Source organism: Antechinus flavipes, chromosome 5 (assembly GCF_016432865.1).
Source record: "Antechinus flavipes isolate AdamAnt ecotype Samford, QLD, Australia chromosome 5, AdamAnt_v2, whole genome shotgun sequence".
Lineage (NCBI taxonomy): Eukaryota > Metazoa > Chordata > Mammalia > Dasyuromorphia > Dasyuridae > Antechinus > Antechinus flavipes.
Window position 1 is genome coordinate 171504893 of NC_067402.1, and position 20243 is coordinate 171525135.

A 20243-nucleotide genomic window follows, 5' to 3' on the forward strand; every position below is an offset into this window, starting at 1 on the left:
GACATAGAATATATTATCAGATTTATGAATATGTGTGAACAATTTATGAATAAATGAGATGGAGATCAAAGTGAAATATAAAATAGATAATTTTGATTATATTAAATTAAAAAAGATTTTGCAAATAAAACAAATGTAGCCAATCTCAGAACGAAAACAGAAGATCAGGGGTAGGGAAAACATCTATAGATACTTTTAAAGAAAAAAGTCTCATATCTCAAATGTAAAAAGAACTTTATAAAATCTATAATAATGAGTCATTCCACAATTGATAAATGGTCAAGTAGGCAGTTCAGTGAACAATTTATAATCATATTAAAAAACGTTCTAAATTATTACTGTGTAGAGAAATGCAAATTAAATTAGAACAGTCTTGAAATAATAACTATTAATAACTCATCTTGTGCTTTTTCCTCACAAAACCACTCTGGGGTGAGTAGTACAAACTTTAGTATCCTTATTTGATAGAGGAAGTGACTTGCCCAAGATAACACAGCTAGTAAGTGTCGGACACAGAGTTTGCTGTCTCCTAGTTCAGTGGTTTTTCTACTATACCAACTCATTCATTCCTTCATCAAATCAACAAATATTCACCGAGTTCAAAGGATGGTGGCATAGCAGAAATGTGCTGGAGTTACTCTAATCCTCTCAAAAGCTGATGTTAAATGTTTGGTGTGAGCTTGTACAGTTCAAAAATCAGCCAATGTTATGAATCCTGGATTGATTTATAATTTTGCTGATTATTAGACTTAAAGTAATGGAGAGAATGTTAGTAATTCAGGTAAAACTTTAAAATATGTCTTACATAAAACGTGAGTGTAATATATATACATATATATCACACACACATACATATATATGTTATATATTTCAGTCAATCAAACATTTATTAAGTGCTTACTATATGCTACATCCTGGGGATACAAAGAGAGGCAAACGATACTGTTTGCCCTCAAGGACTTTACAATATAATAGAAAACTTGTTGTTAAATATTTACTAGCCCCTGTAGGAACTGAAGGAGTTACAGAAAAGTCCTGCCTGAATTGTGTAGTGGAAAGAATTCTAGACTTGAAATCAGTGCATTTAGATACCCTACTGTCCAATTTATTTACTGCCTAGTACCAGTCACTTAAATTATCTGGACCACCCTTTTTTTCCTCTGTAAAATAAGTGAATTGGCTGGATCACCTCAAAGATAAAATATCTATATCTCTAAACCTATGGTTCTAGGATAAACACCTTAAAATTTAGTAGTACAAGCTATTCCCAATTTACCAATGGGAAATTATTTTTTTTTAATTTGTTATACCTACTCATTAAATTCCTGGGAAAGTCCACAAAAGATTATATAACCTACAATGTCCCTGATGTTTAGGCCTAATAAAAATTTCCTCCATAACAACAGGATTACGAGGATCAAATGGGAATATATTTGAAATGGCTTTGAACAATATAATGTACGCTTTGAATATAGTATATCATTATGGGGGAAAAAGTCCATTTGGACTTAGAGGAAGCAACAGCCCCAGAATTGAAAGCCAATGTTTGACCTTAGCTGAATCACTTAAATTCTCTAGACCTCATTTTTTTCATCTAGTAATAAAGAAGTTAGATTAGATCCAGGGATCTTCAAACTTTTTAAATAGGGGGCCAGTTCACTGTCCCTCAGACTGTTGGAGGGCCAAACTATAGTAAAAACAAAAACTTTATTTTATGGGCCTTTAAATAAAGAAACTTCATAGCCCTGAGTGAAGGGGATAAACGTCTTCAGCTGCGAATATGCCCGTGGGCTGTAGTTTGAGGACCCCTGAAAACATTAAAACTTCCTTTTGTGCTAAATTTTCATGAATGTCTTACTGATAATTAGGGATAGGGACTAGACTTGTGATTTCACTGACATTGGAAACTGGTGGGTAAGGAAATGCCTTCTATCAATGAACATCATGATGTTCTTCTGAAACTCTATTTTTGCTATTCAGTCTTTTTTCTGTCATGTCTGAGTCTTCATGACCCCATTTGGGGTTTTCTTGGCAGAGATACTGGAGTGTTTTGCCATTTCCTTCTCCAGCTCATTTTACAGATGAGGAACTGAGGTAAACAGGGTTAGCCCCTAGAAAATGTCTGAGGCCAGATTTAAACTCAGAGGAATATGAGCTGTCTTAACTCCAGGCTCAGCACTGGATGCATTGTGCCACCAAGATGTGCCTTGGAGTTCAGAGGCTGTAATTTGCCTAGAGTGACATAGCCAGGACAGGTCCCAGTAAGGATTTCAGCTTAGGTCTTTCTGGCTTCAAAGCTGCTCTCTATCCACTATGCCATGTTGTGACTCTTGAGCATATGGTCATAATTCTATGATAACAGAAACTAGCAAACTGAGGCTCCAAGTGTCTTGTTAAGAGATTAAGTGTCTTGTCATAGAAGGACTGTCAGTGGTAGAGCCAATAATTGAAGGCCAATATAGTAACTGACATTTAAAAAGCTTTTAAGGTTTACAAAGTCCTTTCCCCCGCAACCTAGTCATGTTCCCACTGCTTCCCTTGGTCTGTTACCACTGGCCTTGTAAGACCCCCAACACAGTCCCACAGTGCACAGTGTGACATGTGGTAGGAAATGAGAAGCCACTTCTTTGAAGAACAAAAATTTTCCCTTGGGTTTCAACATTTGAAATTCAAATTTATCTGATTACTTGGAAAAGAGCTCCAATTCCCTCAACAGTTAAGACTAAAGGGGGAGGAACCATTAGCAAACCTAGTGCCCTAAATCTTGCCATTATATGAATAGCTCTACTCTAATCTGTTAGAACCTGCACACTTTACATTCCTACTTCTTAAAATTTTCATGAGTCTTTTTGAGCATTTATTTCTCCACAAGCCCAATGACAGGGTCTCCCATAGGGTAGGTATCTACTAAAAGGCTTATTGATTGATTGATTGAAGTCATGTAAGCATATGGGCTAATTGCGATCTGTGACCTTTTCTTGGTTCTCCACCAGTGATACTAACACAATGCATTAGAAAGAGTGCAAAAAATAATAATCTGAAAACTGAGTTCTAGTCTTGACTTGTCACTTGTGAGTTATAAAACTTGAGCAAATGCATACTAGTTGGGTGACCTCCGGGAAGCTACAAAACCTCTAAGTTAGTTTTTTTGTATAACCTTGCCTCGTTTAAATCGAATTCACTTATAAGTCAAGACATCACCTTCCTGAAGCCATTGGTCTAATTTGAGAATGAATGATAAACAACAGTTCTTTTATGTGCAAATCATTATTCATCATCAGAAGGAAGGAATATCCAAGGTTAGAGCAGCAGTCCAAGTTTACATGACTTATTCTGCTACTAGTTTATCTATGAATTATAGATGCCTGCCCAGTCAATGTGCCATTATTTCATTTTACAGATGGGGGACCATTCATCAACTCAACTTAATCATAGAGGTAAGACAAAGGATTTTAAGAATAAATATGGAGAATATTGTCTATTTAGCCTTTAGTTTAGGTATCCTCTGGGGATGCAATCCACTAGCTAATGTAATCCAATAAGCAAATTTCCTTTAACTTGGTGCTTTTAAGGGAATTCAGGAGACTGAAGATATCCCATATAACTAAAGGGGCAGCTACAAGGAAGGTTTAGGAAAGGGAACAATGGTAGGCCTCTATGTCCCCGTACTGATTTTTCCACATTCCTTTTTATACCTGCAAAAATCTAAAGATAATTGCCTCTGATTCTCAATGGATACATCTATTTCAGAAGTTAGTTGATTTTTCCTAATTGAGTAATTTATTAGCTGGAGACAAATGCATTCATCCTGGCAAACCAAGAAGATCAGATCAGATCCATTGTTAATTATAAATGCAGTAGTAAAAAATGTAAAGACCCTGGAGAGCTCCAGTTGAAGTCATTAGGTTAATTCAGAATAGACTGACAAAAGCTTTAAGTGGATGGTGTCAATTTCTCAAGGATGCTTTTACAGGTTTTCAGAAACCTGAGAGCTTGAGGAAAATTGTTTTGCCAATAACTTCTTTGAAAGAGCTTTTGAGGTCTTGTCTTGTAATAAAGATGGCTTTTTGAAAGCCAATTTTTTTTGCAAGTAACCAAATAATTAAACAGTATGTTTACATGGCTTTCATAACCTGTGGATGATTGAACTAAATAACCATGGTTTTAAAAAATGATGCTAATGAAACCAAGGTTAATGGATTCAGCAACTTCGGTCACATTACAGAGCAGTTAGCTTTGTTCTGTTGTATGGTAATAGTCTCTGCCCTGCTCACCTCCAGCAGTCATTTCATATCTTTGTGCACCTGCCCGCAGGGAATAAACAAGAGAAAGTATGGATAGGTCAGTTCCAATTCACAGCCCATGACCAAGCACATCCCCAGTCTAAGTCAGTAGCATCAACTTCGTATTGAAAAAGAACATTTTAATCCCTCTCTTTTTTTTTGAGATTCATTTGCATTTATCAAAATTTTGGCAAGCTATTATTCTATACTCTCAACATCAAAAATTTTAATGTATGTTAGTGGACATGGTCTTTTTAAAAAAACATTTCTTTATTTTATTTTTAGTTTGTGGAATAAGAAAAGCATTTCCATAACATAGTATAATATTAACAATAATAATAAATATAACTGCCTACAAAACTGCAAATCTATCGTTTACAACTTGATATTCTTTTTAAACATATAATAGTTATCTAAAAATAGCTACCATTGGACACAAATGTATATATTTACATATACACATAGGCATACAAATATATGTAAATCTATTCTATGCAAATTTTTTTATCAGTTCTTTCTCTGATAGTCTTTTTTTTCATATAGCCCTTATAATTTGGATATTTATAGCCATCAAAATGACCTATTCCCTCAAACTCCTTCTTATAAAACAACATTGCTGTTTCTGTATACAATGATCTTTTGGTCCTATTCATTTCTTTTTTCATTTCTTCTACAGGTTTTTCCATGTTTCTTTTAAGATCGTTGAATAAGTTGTGCTATAAGATTATGATGAGTTTAAGATTATTAATGGGCTTAAAAATTAAGGTTTATCTCAGAAACTGCTCCAGGTCCTTATAAGCATATTAAATGTAAGGAAAGAAATTCACTTCAAAATCATGTAACATCAAAAACGTTCAAATGACATATACAAGATATGCGTTATTTGATAATATTTTGTACTTCTGTAGTACTCTCTTAACCTTGCTAATATTCTTTTATATAATATATATTATATATTATATGTCTCTGGGCAAATCATTTAACAGAATATTTTATTCTAAGCCCAAAGTTCTTTTGATTTATTGACTTAACCAAGTCTCAAAAACACTTTTGACATAGAAAGCCCACACAAAAAGCCTTCTCTTGTGCCTTATGGTAGCATGGAGGAGAACTTGCGTCCTGGAATGCTTTATTAGTAGAACACAGCTTTGAGCATAGGACTAATGGTGAACATATATATATGATTATTTGCAAAAGACCAAATTAAAGAGAGGCTGGTCTCCAGAAGGTTAGTCCTCTCCTGATGATAAATGATTTGGAGCATCAAATAAATGTTCTTGGGATTTGAATTGATGAAGTGATTTCTTCTATGCTTGAAATTATTCATCTTTGAAGTACTTAAGTGATACAAAGGAAAACGGAAGGTCTATTAATAATAATAAATAGAATTTCCCATCTCAAAATATTTAAGTGAACATTTTATTGGGGTTTTTTGTTTGTTTTCACATCACAGTTTTTCCCCCGAGTATGTTACTATCGCCTATCTATCTTTGAATCTTTTCTTGTGGTAAAGCAAAATAGTTAAATGAAAGCAATTAAGGGCAGCTAGTGGCTGATTCCAGGACTGGAATCAAGAAAACTCATCTTAATGAGTTTGACTCTAGCTTCAGACACTTACTAGCTATATATATAACCTGGGCAAATCGCTTCACCCTGTTTGAATCCATTTTTTCCTAAAAAAAAAAAAAAAACCCGAGCTGGAGAGTGAAATTGCAAACTATTCTAATACTTTTGCCAAGAAGGGGAGGAAGAGGGAGGAAGGGGGAGAAAAGGGAGAAGGGAGGAGGAAGAAGGAGAGAAGGGAGGAGGGAGGAAGAGAAAAAGGAGGAGCAAGGAGGAAGGGAGAGAAAAGGGAGAAGGGAGGAGAAAGAAGGAGAGAAGGGAGGAAGGAGAGAAGGGAGGAGGGAGGAAGAGAAAAAGGAGGAGCAAGGAGGAAGGAGAGAAAAGGGAGAAGGGAGGAGGAAGAAGGAATAAAGGGAGGAGGAAGAAGGAGAAAAGGGAGAAGGGAGGAGGAAGAAGGAGAAAAGGGAGAAGGGAGAAGGAGAAAAGGGAGAAGGGAGGAGGAAGAAGGAGAAAAGGGAGAAGTGAGGAGGAAGAAGGAGAAAAGGGAGAAGGGAGGAGGAAGAAGGAGAAAAGGGAGAAGGGAGGAGAAAGGAGGAGAAAAAGGAGAAGGGAAGAGGAAGGAGGAGAAAAGGGAAAAATGAAGAGGAAGGAAGAGAAAGGGGAGGAGGAAGGAGGAGAAAGGAGAGGAGGAAAATTTAACAGCTATAGTTAAGAATATTTAAAATGTCAGCTAAAACTCAATTTGAGCAATAATTAAGTCCATTGGGCAAATAACTACCTGTGGAAGATCTATTTGTGGATTGGGATAACATGTAGCCTGAACAAATAGCATCGAGTAGTAGATAGAGGATGGATCTTGGAGCAAAGTCTTAGGTTCAAATTTTACACCTAGCTATATGACACTGACTAAGATACCTAATCTCTTAGTGACTAGAAAACTCTTCAAGTCTCAGACTCAGTTCCAGAACAACTAAATCTGAATTGGTGGAAGAGATAATTTCCACATCAAGGAGATCTCTCCTAAGATAAAAATCAAAGGTCTAGAAGAAAAGAGCCTGAACACATAAAATCCATAGGCAATCATAAGACCTTATTTTAGTCATTCATTTGAGACTCCTCCTCCTGATGATCTTCCACAAGAAAATGACTGTTAAAGGTTAAAGGAGCAATAAATCATGAACTAGCAAAAATAGACAAACTGGAGTAAAAGGGAATGCATAGACCTGGAATAATCTTCAAAGCAGGTAGCCATTTCCTGAATTATGAAAATCTGATTGATCCCACAAGGATCCTTGTATTAAATTGTCACAGACATATCCACAATAGTGGCATCTGCTTTGATTTTTACACCAATCTTACTTTATCTTCTTAACAACTTGCATGCCAGGTATCACAGGTATATAATACTGGTCCCCATTTTTACAGCTGGAGGAGAGAGGTATGATTCAATGAAGAAATAGAAAAAGTCTTTGGTTTTTAGAGTCTAAAGACTTCAGTTCAAAACCTTATTCTGCTCCTTATTACCTGTATGATTTTGGAAAGATGAAGGTAGTGCTTCTTAGTGGTTAGAGTAATGAACTTCAAGTCAGCTGATCTATCATCACATTCTTTGATACTTATGGAATGTACAAATACCTCAACTTCTCAGATTCTCCTTTTTTCATCTTTAAAATGAGGATGATGATAATACCTATGCCATCTACCTCGTCATCATAGGAAGAGTGCTTTGCAAATCTTAAAGTTCTATATAAAGATGAGTTGTTATTCTAATTTCACTGAGCTTGTCTCATTTGCAAAATGCGTGGGTTGTACTAGGTAATTTATCTCCAATTCTTTCAGCACTATAAATGACTTGTCTGTAATCATATGTGCAAAAAGTTGCAGAGCCAGGAAGTTACCCCTGATTTTCTTGGGGTTCAGTTTTGTTATCTCCTAGTCTTCAAGGTTTAGGTGTCAGGCACTTTTCTAAAGTTTTATCTACATTTAAACAATGTTTTTTTTTTTTTCCTCAAGCATGGGTGTTTAATTTTGCTGAACCCAACTTGAAATTATTAGTCATTCAGCTTTATGAATCAGATCTTACTTTCCAAAAACCATTTCCTGTGTGTTTCTCCTGTATTTGCCCTCAATTAGCAGGTCATTTAGCAGTAAAGTCTAGGATTGCAAGCACTTAAAAAAAATCTTCCATTGATGTCTTCAATGGTCGGAAAGAATGTGGCACAGTTAATCAATCATTCAAACTGGGTTTATGTGGTAATATAGAAATATAAAACAGAACTGCCTTATGTTTCTCATAATTTTTTTTAAAATCTTACTTAATATTTTATTATTTTTCCCAATTACATAAATATAATTTGCACATTCTTTTAATTCAAAATTTGGAGGTGCATATTCTCTCCAGCTTTCTTCTTCCTCCTCCCCACGATTGAGAAGGTAAGCAATTTGATATAGGATATACATGTGTAATTACACAAAACACATTTCCATGTAAACCTTTCTATGAAAGATTTACAAAAATTACCAAAAAAAAAGACATAAGAAAATGAAAGTAAAGAAAAAGAATCTTTGATGTCCAATGAGGCTCTGAAGATGGGCAGGATCTTTCATCATAAGTCTTACAAAATTGTATTGGATCATATTGCTGATATTGCCTCATAATAATTCATAGTAGGTCATCATACTGCTGTTACTGGGTATAATGTTCTCCTGATACAGCTCATTTTATTTTGTATCAGTTCATGTGAATCTTTCCAGGTTTTTCTGAGATCATACTGCTCATTATTCCTTTAAAGCACAATAGTTTTCCATCATAGTTATATGCAACAATTTGTTCAGTCATTTCCCAATTATTTTTGTATACATGTCTTCTTCCTTTTAGATTTTTAATTCTTTGGAATACAGACCTAGTAGTAGTTTTGCTTGGTCAAAATTTATTTTATAGCACTTTGGATATAATTCCAAATTAGTCTCTAATAGTTGAATCAGTATACAACTTCATCAATAATACATTATTATTTTAATGTTCCCACATCTCCTCCAGTACTTGTCATTTTCCTTTTCTTTGATATTAGCCAATCTGACAGATGTGAGGTAATAGCTCAGGGTTGTTTTAATTTGTTTTTCTCTCATCAGTAATAATTTAGGGCATTTTTATATGGCTATAGTTGCTTTGATTATTTTATCTAACTATTCATATCCTTTGACCATTTATCAATTGAACAGTGGCTTTTATTTCTATAAATTTGATTCAGTGTTTTATATGTTTGAGAAATGAAGTCTTCATCAGGAAAACTCATTATAAAATTTTTTTTACAATTATGATTACCAACTATATATTTCCCTCCATTCTATTTTCCCGGTTTTTCCTACTCTTTCCTTTTATCCTATTCATTTTCAAAATTGTTTTGCTTTTGAGTTTTATCTCCTCCAAACTTCCCTGTCTTCTACCAGTTTCTCTGTGTCTTCTCTTGTCCCCTTTTCTTCTTACTTTCCTGTATGGTAAGATAGATTTCTACAACTAACTTAAAGTGTATATTATTCCACCTATAAGCCAGTTTCAGTGAAAGTAAAATTTGTATGCTCCTCTCTCTGCTTTTCCCCCATTTTCTCTTCCTGTATAAAATCTTTTAGCCTCTTTTACATCAGATAATTTATCCTATTTTACCTTCAGTGCATTCTTTTTTTCATATCTTAATTTTATTTTTTAGATTTTTTTTTTTAGATTTTTATATACTGCTGCTTTCTTGTCTGTGCATATACCTAACTGCCCCAACAATGAGAAAGCTTTTAAGAGTTATAAATATCATTTTCCTCTGTAAAAATGTAAAACTTTACTTTACTTATTACTTTTCTTTACTTTATTGTATATACTTATCCTTATGATTTCTCTTTTCTGTTTATATTTTTATACTTCTTTTGCATCTTATATTTGAAAGTCAAATTTTCTATTTAGCTCTGGTCTTTTCACCAGAAATGTTTGAAAGTCCTCTGTTCCATTGTATTTCCATTTTTGACTCTAAAGGGTTATACTTAGTTTTGCTGGGTAGGTGCCTCTTGGTTGTAATCTCAGGTCATTTGCCCTCTAGAATATTATGTTCTAAGCCCTCCAATCCTTTAATGTAGAAGCTGCTGAATTTTGTGTTGTGATTACAGCTCCACAATATTTGAATTGATTCTTTTTGGCTACTTGAAGTGTTTTCTTTTTGATCCAGGAGGTCTGAAATTTGGCTGTAATATTCTTGGGAGTTTTCATTTTGGGATCTCTCAGGAAGAGAAAGATGGATTCTTTCAATATTTATCCTTTGATGCTAAAATATCAGGTCAATTTTATTTGATTATTTCTTGAAAGATGGTATCTAGGCTCTTTTTTATCATAATCTTTAAGAAGTCCAATAATTCTCTGGGTCTGTTATCCACGTTAGTTGTTTTTTACAATGAAATATTTCACATTTTCTTGTATTTTTTTTATTTCATTTGATTGTTTCTTAATGTCTCATAAAGTCATTAGCTTTCCCCTGCTCAATTCTGACTTTTACTGAACTAATTTCTTCAGAATTTTTGTATCTTTTTATCTATTTGACTAATTTTACTTTTTAAGAAGTTCTTCTCTTCAGTGAATTTTTGGTTATTCTGCTTTGCAAGACATTCTTCTTTATTTGATTTTTGTGCCTTTTACCATTTAGCCAGAATAGGCTTTTTATCAGAATAGATTTTTAAGGTGTTTTTGTTTGTTTGTTTTGTTACTTCCTTTTCCAAGATGTTGTTTCTTTTTCACTCTCATTTCTCTTTCAAATTTTTCTTCTACCTCTCTTAATCTTTAAAATCCTTTTTGAGTTCTTCTATGATCTGAAACCAATATATGTTTTCCTTTGAGGCTTTGGATGCAGGAATTTTGACTTCAAAACACATACCTGAAAGAAGAGAATGATCTTCCCTATCACCATAAAAATTCTTTGGTCAGAAATTTTTCTGTTTGCTCGTTTTTCAGTGCATTTCTTGATTTGTAACTCTATGTTAACGTGAAGTTCTGCTCCCCAAATGGAGGGGGCACTGTCCAAAAATTAAGGGCTTTTATGCAGCTGTTTTCAGAGGTAAGTTTTTGACTTTTCCAAGGTGATATGATCTAGGGAGAGGTGTGTTTACTACTCTCCTATACTATGCACTATTTTCAACCCTGGAACTGTGACCAGGTCCCCTTACCCTCTGTGACCACAAACTCTGTTAAAGTGCTCCTTCTTGACTGGAACTAAGACCCAGGACTGTGACCCAACAGAGTCCTCTCCCTGGTGTCAGCAAAGGGACTTGTGAACCTCCTGCTACCCCTTGTCCAATCCCCCTTACAGTCTGTGGGCTGAGAGCTCCAAGCAGCCACTGCAATTGCTGATTCAGTTAACCCTGAAGCTTGCTCCCAGTTTATTGGATCTAATCTGTGCTGCTGTCACCTGGGTTGCATTGTACCAGGTCTTTCCTGTCAGCTTTCTAAATTGTCTTGGAATGGAGAAGTGTTTCTCTCCATCTTTTTGTGGGTTCTGCCACTCTGGAATTTGTTTAGAGTTAATATTTAAAAGTATTTGGAGAGTTTGGGGAAGAGCTTGGGCAAGTTTCTCCCTTTAATCATGGCTCCGCTTCCCTGAGATTTTTTGTGTTTGTGAAACTTGGTAATGTGAATTTTAACATAAAAATTTAAGGAAATAGACAATATTAGGAGTGAGAATGGGTGAAGAGATGTAACATGACACATTTCTTTCACAAAATGATCTGAGTTGTCCTCCAAGTTAGAGATGTCCTTCAAGTTTCAAGAAAGCTCACTACTCTTTGCATTTATACCCAATCATGGTGATCATAGATCAAGTTTTCTTTCTTCTATAGAACTACCCTTTTTACTTGATTTTAATCTGTGATTTAACATATTCCCCTGTCAAAGTTTCTCTCCATGGGGCAGATTTCTTAGGAAAGTTTTCAGTAAAGAGAAATCAGCAGATAACCATCCTTTTAGAAATTATTTATTAATCACCCATTATGTGCCAGGTTCTGAAGATAAAACTGCACTGAATGAAACAAAAGGCAGCAAGAAGTGATGCCCCATTTAAGAGTTCATAGTGGGGTGATTATGGAGTGCAATGGACAGAGCACCAACACACATCTGAAGGGCCTGAGCTTAAATGTGGCCTCAGACAATCACTGGCTGTGTGCTCCTAAGCAAATAATTAACCACATTTGCCTCAAAATGAAAAAAAGGACTCCATAGTCATACTATAAAAGCGTAGATATCTTCTTCCCTTACCCTTTTTACTTTCCCTTCTATAGCAACCCTGAGAGTCCCATTCCTAAAGATAAGTAGATAGACATAGATATACGTGTGTGTGTGTGTGTGTGTGAAAACATCATAGATTTAAAACTGAAAGGGACCTTTAAAAAAAAGTTAAGCCCAACTCCCTCCCATTTTTCAGGTGAAGAAAATGAGTGGTTAAATGAGTTGCCTACAATCACTTCTCATTCTATGAGAGACCTCATACTTATGTGAAAGCAAGTGGCAATGAGACCGTGGGGTTTTTTTTCTTTGTATTCCCAGTGCTTCGTGCAATGTCTAGCGTATTATATTAAGTGCTTAATAAACACTTGTTCATTGGTTGATTGATTAAAAAATCATGAAATAAGTCAACCCAAATTCATCTCTCATTATGGGCCAAGATTGGTTATTATGGGCTAATAACTGGGTATTTGTAAACAAGAGAATTATTCTCTAACTTTTGAATTTTTGAAGTTGAAATCCTCCCATTCTTTCGTGCTTACATTTCTCAATATATATTTAAATTTAATTGAATTTTCTTACTTTGTTAAACCTCCTACACCATTTCTTCCACTCAAGTTCTCGCTTCTTCCAAGAAACCCACAACTATACATCATCTGGCAGATACCACCATTTCCTTTGCCATGCAGAGTAGTATGATTATAGTTTCACTTCAATTCTTGAAGACTAGGAGGGAATAAATGAGGAAAATGTTGGGAAAGTACCTCAAGGTTTGAGAAGTCAAAACACTCTAATCCTTCACATTACCACATGTATAACACACATCAACTCCTCTGATCAAAAAACTTCAGTTTTTGCCAACTGTCTACTGAGTAAAGCTCAAACTATGCCTAGCATCCAAAACCCTCCACAATCTGACACTACCCTACTTTTCCAGCCTCATCTCCTATTTTTCACATTTGTCCAAACTGTTATTAGATTTTTGTTGTTTTTTCCATCATATTGTAATGCCAGAGAAACTGAGGCAAGATAGAGAGTTTTTAATATATTATTTGAAAGGGAGAGATTTACTGGAACCAATGGATCCATGATCCAGGGCTGAAGGAGACAATTGTCTCCAAGAATCCTGCAAACAATGTGAATTCTCAATGACATATATACACATGATTCAGATACAGAGGTAAACCGAGGCGGGGGCAGAGTCAATCCGTAGACTGAGAGCAGGAACGGGACTAACAATCCACTTTGGACAGGGTCAAGGGAATCATTCTGATAGGTAGGGAAGGGGTTGGGATCATGATGTCTAAGATAGAAGGTCTTTCTCCTTATTTGATCATCATGATTAGAAGGGAGAGGTGGTATTGCAGAACAATTAGGAACTGAGGCAAGACAATTTAGGGAAACTGAGTCAGGGCAATTTAGGCAATCTGAGTCAGGACAATTAGGGAAACTGAGTCAGGACAATAAAAGAACTGTGGCACAACAATGTCTGATTCTTTGTAACCCTATTTAGGAGCTTTTTTGGCAAAAATACAGGAATGGTTTGCCATTTCCTTCTCTGGCTCATTTTGTAGATAAAAACCAGATTAATGATTTACCCAAGGTTATCCAACAGTTAAGTGTCAGAGGATTTAAACTCAGAGAGAAGAATCTTCCTGACTCGACATACTTACTATCCACTGTGCAATCTAGCTGCCCAAGTCTGATTTAGATCTTTCAACCCAATTGTAAGTTTTCGAAGGAGAGTAACAATGCCTCTTAACTTTCTTCCCTAGTGCCATTTCATGCATTTATTAAATGTTGAATTAGTGAGTTTTTCCTGCCACCATGACATTTACTACCATTGATTGAAAATCACCCTCTGTGTGAGACATTCTAAGGGGGAAAAGTTGGATGGTTATTGTTCTGGGCAGAATCAAGTCAAAAAGCATTTATTAAGCTCTTGTTATGTCAGAATAAAGAAGAGGAGAATAAAGAATAAAGAATTAAGTAGGAGCAGAAACAGCCCCTGCCCTCAAGGAGCTTACATTTTAATGGAGGAAACAACATATAAATAAACAGATGTATAAAATAGATGGGAGTAATGCCTGCATTAACATCTGGGTGTTAGGAATGACCAGCAAGGATCTCATTTAGGGGATGAGATTTGAGCTGAATGATGAAGAAAGCTAGAAAAGCTAAGCAGTGGGGATGAGAAGGAAGAACATTGAAGACATGAGGGACAGCAGTGCAAGCCATGGAGATGAGAGATGGAATAGCACTCTACTCATAGCTGCTTCATAGAATACCTGAAAAGGAATAAAATGCAAGAGGACAAGAAAGGTAGAAAGGGACCATGTAATGATTAAATTGCCCAAAAAAGGAATTTATATTTGGTCCTCAAGATAGGGAGACATTGGAATTTGTTGAGCAATCTAGGAGAGGAGGATTCTCTATGTGGACAGACACAAAGAGTAGGAAACTCATAAATGATCATTTGCAACTTGCTTTGGATTTTTGTATGAAAGGATGTATGGAACATCTGTGTTGCACTTTTGTTTTCAAGATCAGCATCATAAAGGCCACCCCTGAAGGTTTTTTTTTCAGAATACAAAATTAGTAACACAATAGTAACAAGATGATCACATAACTCTTCTCTCTTCTATTTATAGATACTTCCCATCCCACAGTAATAGCAACAAGGTAACACAGAATACAAATGATCGTTTTACAAGATTCTGTTACTTAAATTGTCATATTTGGTTAGGAAGTTTTAACACTGGTGTTATTAGATAAGTGGCAACTATGATTATCTTTTTTCTATTTTAGATATTTGGCTTTTTTTTAAAAGAAGGAGAGATGTTACAAAAATAAGTAGGTTGTATGGCATTTGAAAGGGATTTCCCCCTGGAAACAGTATTGTTGATTAGTTTTTGAGGTCAATATGCAAAAGCCTATTTACCGCATCATTTAACTAGAATGCTATGCCAGAAATTTTGGTCAAAACCAAGGAGCTCCTTTTCATCAACTCAGAACAATTAACACCGTACCAAATAAGAGCAAACATATATATATATATATATGTTAATTAATCTTTGTTCTTAGGTTTAATTTATGCAGGAAAGGCAAGAATAGTTCAATAGAGAAAATTAGCATACTATATAATAACATAAATCATATCAATTAAAAATAATAAAATCTCAATATATTAATAGAACCAAAAACCCTTCTGATAAAATATTAAAATATAATATAAATAATAGAATAGAATATAAATAAATGATATATAAATATCATATTGTTTATATATTACATAATATATAATAAATATTTTAAATGGTTTCAAAATAAACCTAAAAAAACAGTAAGATGCAAGTAATTGTAATGAAGAAATACCTAAAAATTTCTCAGTCAGATTGGAATTTAAAAAAAAAAGTTGTTCACTTTCTCCACTATTATTTGACAAGGTATTAATAAGGTATAGCTAATGCTTGTTATGAATGCAAATTTTATTTTAGTTGTAAATGATATGATTGTTTACTTAAAGAACCCAGAGTAACAATGAAAACAAGTCTTTTTTATTTTATTTTATTTTTTGTTGTTGAGGCAGTTGGGATTAAGTGACTTGCCCAGGGTCACACAGCTAGGCAGTGTTAACTGTCTGAGGCTGGATTTGAACTCAGGTCCTACTGACTTCAGGATTGGTGCTTTATCCACTGCATCACCTAGCTGCCCCTGAAAGCAAGTCTTGATAATTAAAAAAGCTTTGATGAAACAGATACAAGATAAATCTATATTTAAAAAATCAAACAATAAAAACAAGAGAAAAAATTAGTAAAAAAAAATGCAATTTAAGATAACAAAATGGATTAAATATCTGGGACTTAATCTACCAAGTTATGTATAAAAGCAACCATAAAACATTTTTAATGTTTATCACTACTTCCCATCAGTAAACATGATAATTTTGTCCAATTATTCTACAAACATAGCTATAATGATTCCATTTCCAATGGTATAATTTACAGAAATACTGAACCTGGGCAACAAAAAATAAGAAATAATATCACAATATTATATTCCACAATAAATCTAAAATGGATATACAGCCTGATCATTAAAAGTTACACTGTAAAATTAGAAGAGAAGCAGATTATTTACATTTGATAGTTATGAATAGGATTTAGATTCTTAATCAAATGAAGAATAGAGACAATTGCAAAGAGCAAAATGATAATTTTGATTGCATCAAATTAAAAAAAAACTTTTGTCCAAAAAAAATTAATACATCTAAGATAAGAAGGAAAGTGGTTGACTATTGGGAGGCGGGGGCAATCTTTGTATCACATATAAATATATATATATATACATATATATATATATATGGGTTTGTGTATCCAAGATAACAATTTACAAATGATCTGTTAATTTACATAAAGACCCAGAGTAACAAAAACCATTAACAGCTTCAGTAAAGTAGCAGTAAAGTAGCAAATAGGAATATATTTTTTTTTAAAATAAGTCCATAATAATTAACATAAATATATAAGATCAAAAGCCATTCCAAAATAGATAAATGGTCAATGACAATGAACACAGAATTCTCAAAACAAGAATTGCAAACCCAAAACAACCACATGAAATAATTCTTCAAATCAATAATAATGAGTCATGTAAATAACAGCTATCCTGAAGTTATGAATATATAAAAAACAAATTTGGCCTCAAAGAAGATATAATAGAAGATACTTTCTCATATTTCTATTCAGTGTTGAGGGCTCCATGCATGTGAAACATGGTATATAAAGTCAGATTCTTTTTTTTTTTTTTTTGATGTATTGATTGGTTTTGTTTAAAAAAAATTTTTTTTCTAAAGGGATGGCTCTCTGAAAGAGGAAATGATGAGATTACAAAAGGAAATCTGGGCAATATTATAACAAAAGAAAACAAATATCTAGGAAAAGGCAGGAGAAAAAATAATACTATAACAATTATGCCTTGGGTAGTATGAGTTAAAGAAAGGTTGGTCTGGAGATCTAACCACCATTTATAATATTGATTTTTTAATAGGGAAAAATGTTTTTTATTGTGCATGAGGAATAGGGTATATGAAAACTCTGTACAAACCTCCATCCAGTCATAGTCTTAGAATTTCAGGGCTGGAAACTTTCATCTTCCCAGATGTGGAAACTGAGATCAAGAGAAATTACATGATTTCCCTTAGATCACAAAGTTAAGGTTAGTTTTTCCTGAAGATGAAGACTAATTGCAACCCTATCCATGAAGAACAAGAGGTACTGTACCATTATAAACCTCAAGACAATCATTGTTTTCCCCCCTAAATTCAAAATCATGCCTTTCTTCATGGATTCAGAGGAAGGTTACTCTTCTTTACTCTTTACTCTTGGCACCTACTACCACAGTCTGACTTTCTCTGGCAGAACTGAAATAAGATACATCCCTAAATATGGTTGGTATTCACCTTTCCCCAGAACTCAAGCTGCCAGATTAATCTACTACTCTCTGTCCTGAAGGGAGTAGGCAACTTCAGATTAACTCTTTATTATCCTCTTCCCTATCCTCTCAGTTTCTGATTTTATTTTTATCACAGATGAAAATCTGGCATTTGTTTAGAGAACTAGGTAGTACAGTGGCTCTGGAGTCTGGAAAAGCTTAATTCAAATCCAAGCTCTAATACTTACAGACTATACAACCATGGACAGGGTATTTAATCTTTGCCTGCCATATTTTCCATAGTAAAATGGGAATAATAATAAAATCTCCTCCTAAGGTTGCTGTGAGGATAGAATGAGAAAGTATTTGTAAGGTGCTTTGCAAATCTTAAAGTACTATATAAATCCTAGTTGTTATTTAAGATTTACAAAATATTTCACATACATTATCATACTTGAACTTCACAACAGTCTTGAGATTGAGTAAGTTATATCTTCTCTTAGAACTTAACCTTAGTCTCATAGCTAGAAGAGTACTTACTCTTACTATCCTTATTATATAATTAAGGATTATAATTCAGATCTCTCCTGACTTCCAAATCCAATGCTTTTTTTAAAAAATTTAACATATTGCTTCTATCAACATCATAATATCATAATAGTTTAATTGTGCAATAAATAACCAAATTGTTATTGAAATTCCAGATATGATAAAGGAAGAGGTAAGTCCCAGATTTCTTTAAAACATTTTAGATTTGAACTGTATTTTGAAGATTTTATAAAGGAATGTTATCTGAAATATCAAGTTAGCTAATGGGAAAGGCATTGAAAGACCAGTTATGTCTTTCTCTGTGAATTATAAAATTTTATATAAATATAAATTATTAGTAATAGTAACACTATATTAATCCTTGCTAATTATTTAATAAGAGAAAGCACTTATGGCACTTGAAGGTTTAAAAAAAATCATAAGATTGTGAGGTAGATGCTCTTGTTATCCCCATTTTATAGATGAAGACATTGAGGCGCAGAGAGATTAAGTAATTTTTCCAGAATTATACAACTAGTAAGACAGAATTGAGTCTTCCCAATTCCAGGTCCGACATTCTATTGTACCACTAGGAACTGAACCAATTAGAATCTAATAAGATGAACGTTAATGGGAATAAATGTAAAGTCCAACTCAGCTTCAAAAGATTAACTTCAAAGGTCAAAGAATTTTAGTAGAATATAGTTATGTAAGATTAATTGTCATTATATAGTAAAATAATGAGAATTAGCAATCATCAACACCAGAACATAACTCCTGAGAGACAGAAGATGTCCTATCAACCAACCAATCAGCAAACACTTATTAAGCATCTCTTATGTGCCAGGCAGCATTCTAGGTAATAGAGATAAAGAGTGAAAATCAGAATAGTCTTTGCTCTCAACACTGTAGTAGAGGGAAAAATCATGTGCACCATACAAACATAAAATAAATACAAGGTGACTGTGATGGGAGACACAAACAGCTAAGAGTTGCAGGAGAGACTTTTGAGTTAGAGATGGCTTTGTGCTGAACTTCAAAGGATTCTAAGAAGCAGAAGTAAGGAAACAAAAGGGAAGTTTTCCCACTGTTAAACAGTGGGAAAACCAATTTAGGTGAACACACTTTATAGGGAAATGACATATAATAAGCTTGTTGGAGCCAGGTTTTAAATGCCAAATGGAGGGGTGAAGCCAAAAATCCCAAAATACAGACTGAACTCTCCCTACATTCCATTTCCCTCCAAACAATCTTTAAAGTTTTTCCTCAAAACAAATTTTGGAGGAAATAATTGGAGGACCAATTAATGGTCAGAGGGAGGCATTTTTCTAGCCTAAGACAACTTTTAAGGTACACAAAAGATTTTATAGCTCTAGAACGGGCACAGATCTGAAACACAGCAAGAATACCAATTGGTAAACTTGGAGACAACAGCAACAGCTTTTGGGATTCTCAGCCAGAGATGGTAAGGGGGACAGACAACTGGTCAGAAAGAAATTATAGAGAACCTGTTGCTGGTATTGAATGCAGCTGCTGTTGATTGGCAACTCTATTGACTATCAGCAGTTATGGGTCGTAGTTCTGGATCACAATTCCAGAATGTAGAGGAGTGCTTGTGATTGGTCACAAGGGAGCAGGCATGCTGGTCATAGTTTTACTTGTGGCTGTGGGAGAGCAAGAGACCTTCATGGTTCCAGGGACAAGAGAGCTACCACCGCTGCAGGGGAGCAGGGGTCCTTCCTGGGTAAAGACCAGAAAGCATCTCAGGAGAACAGTGATGACACTTCTCCCAGGATAATACCACTTTGGAAGCACCAAAACTTGCAGAACCCCAGAATTAGCTTCCAAAACAACAGCATCAAAAAGCCTGAAGTGCCTCTCTACTTTCAGGTAAACAGAGGCTAAAATGAAAAAATAGGTGGGGCAGAGAGAGAGAGAGAGAGACAGACATGCAGACACAATCAATTTGACATAAAAAGCTACTAATGGCAAGGAAGCATAAAGTTAGAAAAAAGCAGCAATGTAAAAACATCTATAAGCAAAACCTCAAAGAAAAATGCTAATTAGATTCAAATCCAATAAGAATTCTTTGAAGAGTTAAAGAGATAAGAGTGGTAGCAGAAAAACTGGAAAAAGAAATAAATGATGCAAGAAAATTGTGGAGAGATTAATAGCTTGATAAGAGG

At 34.4% G+C, this 20243-nt stretch overlaps 1 protein-coding gene across 2 annotated transcripts in view; it reads left to right on the forward strand.

The window, feature by feature from the left end:
* PRKCQ (protein kinase C theta) overlaps positions 1 to 20243 on the forward strand; it is a 188903-nt gene that overhangs the window by 35913 nt on the left and 132747 nt on the right. The window contains exon 1 of one of the 2 annotated variants that reach the window (XM_051961550.1): positions 3421 to 3437. The exons of the other annotated variant lie outside the window; for it this stretch is intronic. The gene's annotated coding sequence lies outside the window, so the exon portion shown is untranslated. Of the gene's footprint in view, positions 1 to 3420; positions 3438 to 20243 lie in introns of those variants that run through there. 2 annotated transcript variants of the gene reach the window in all.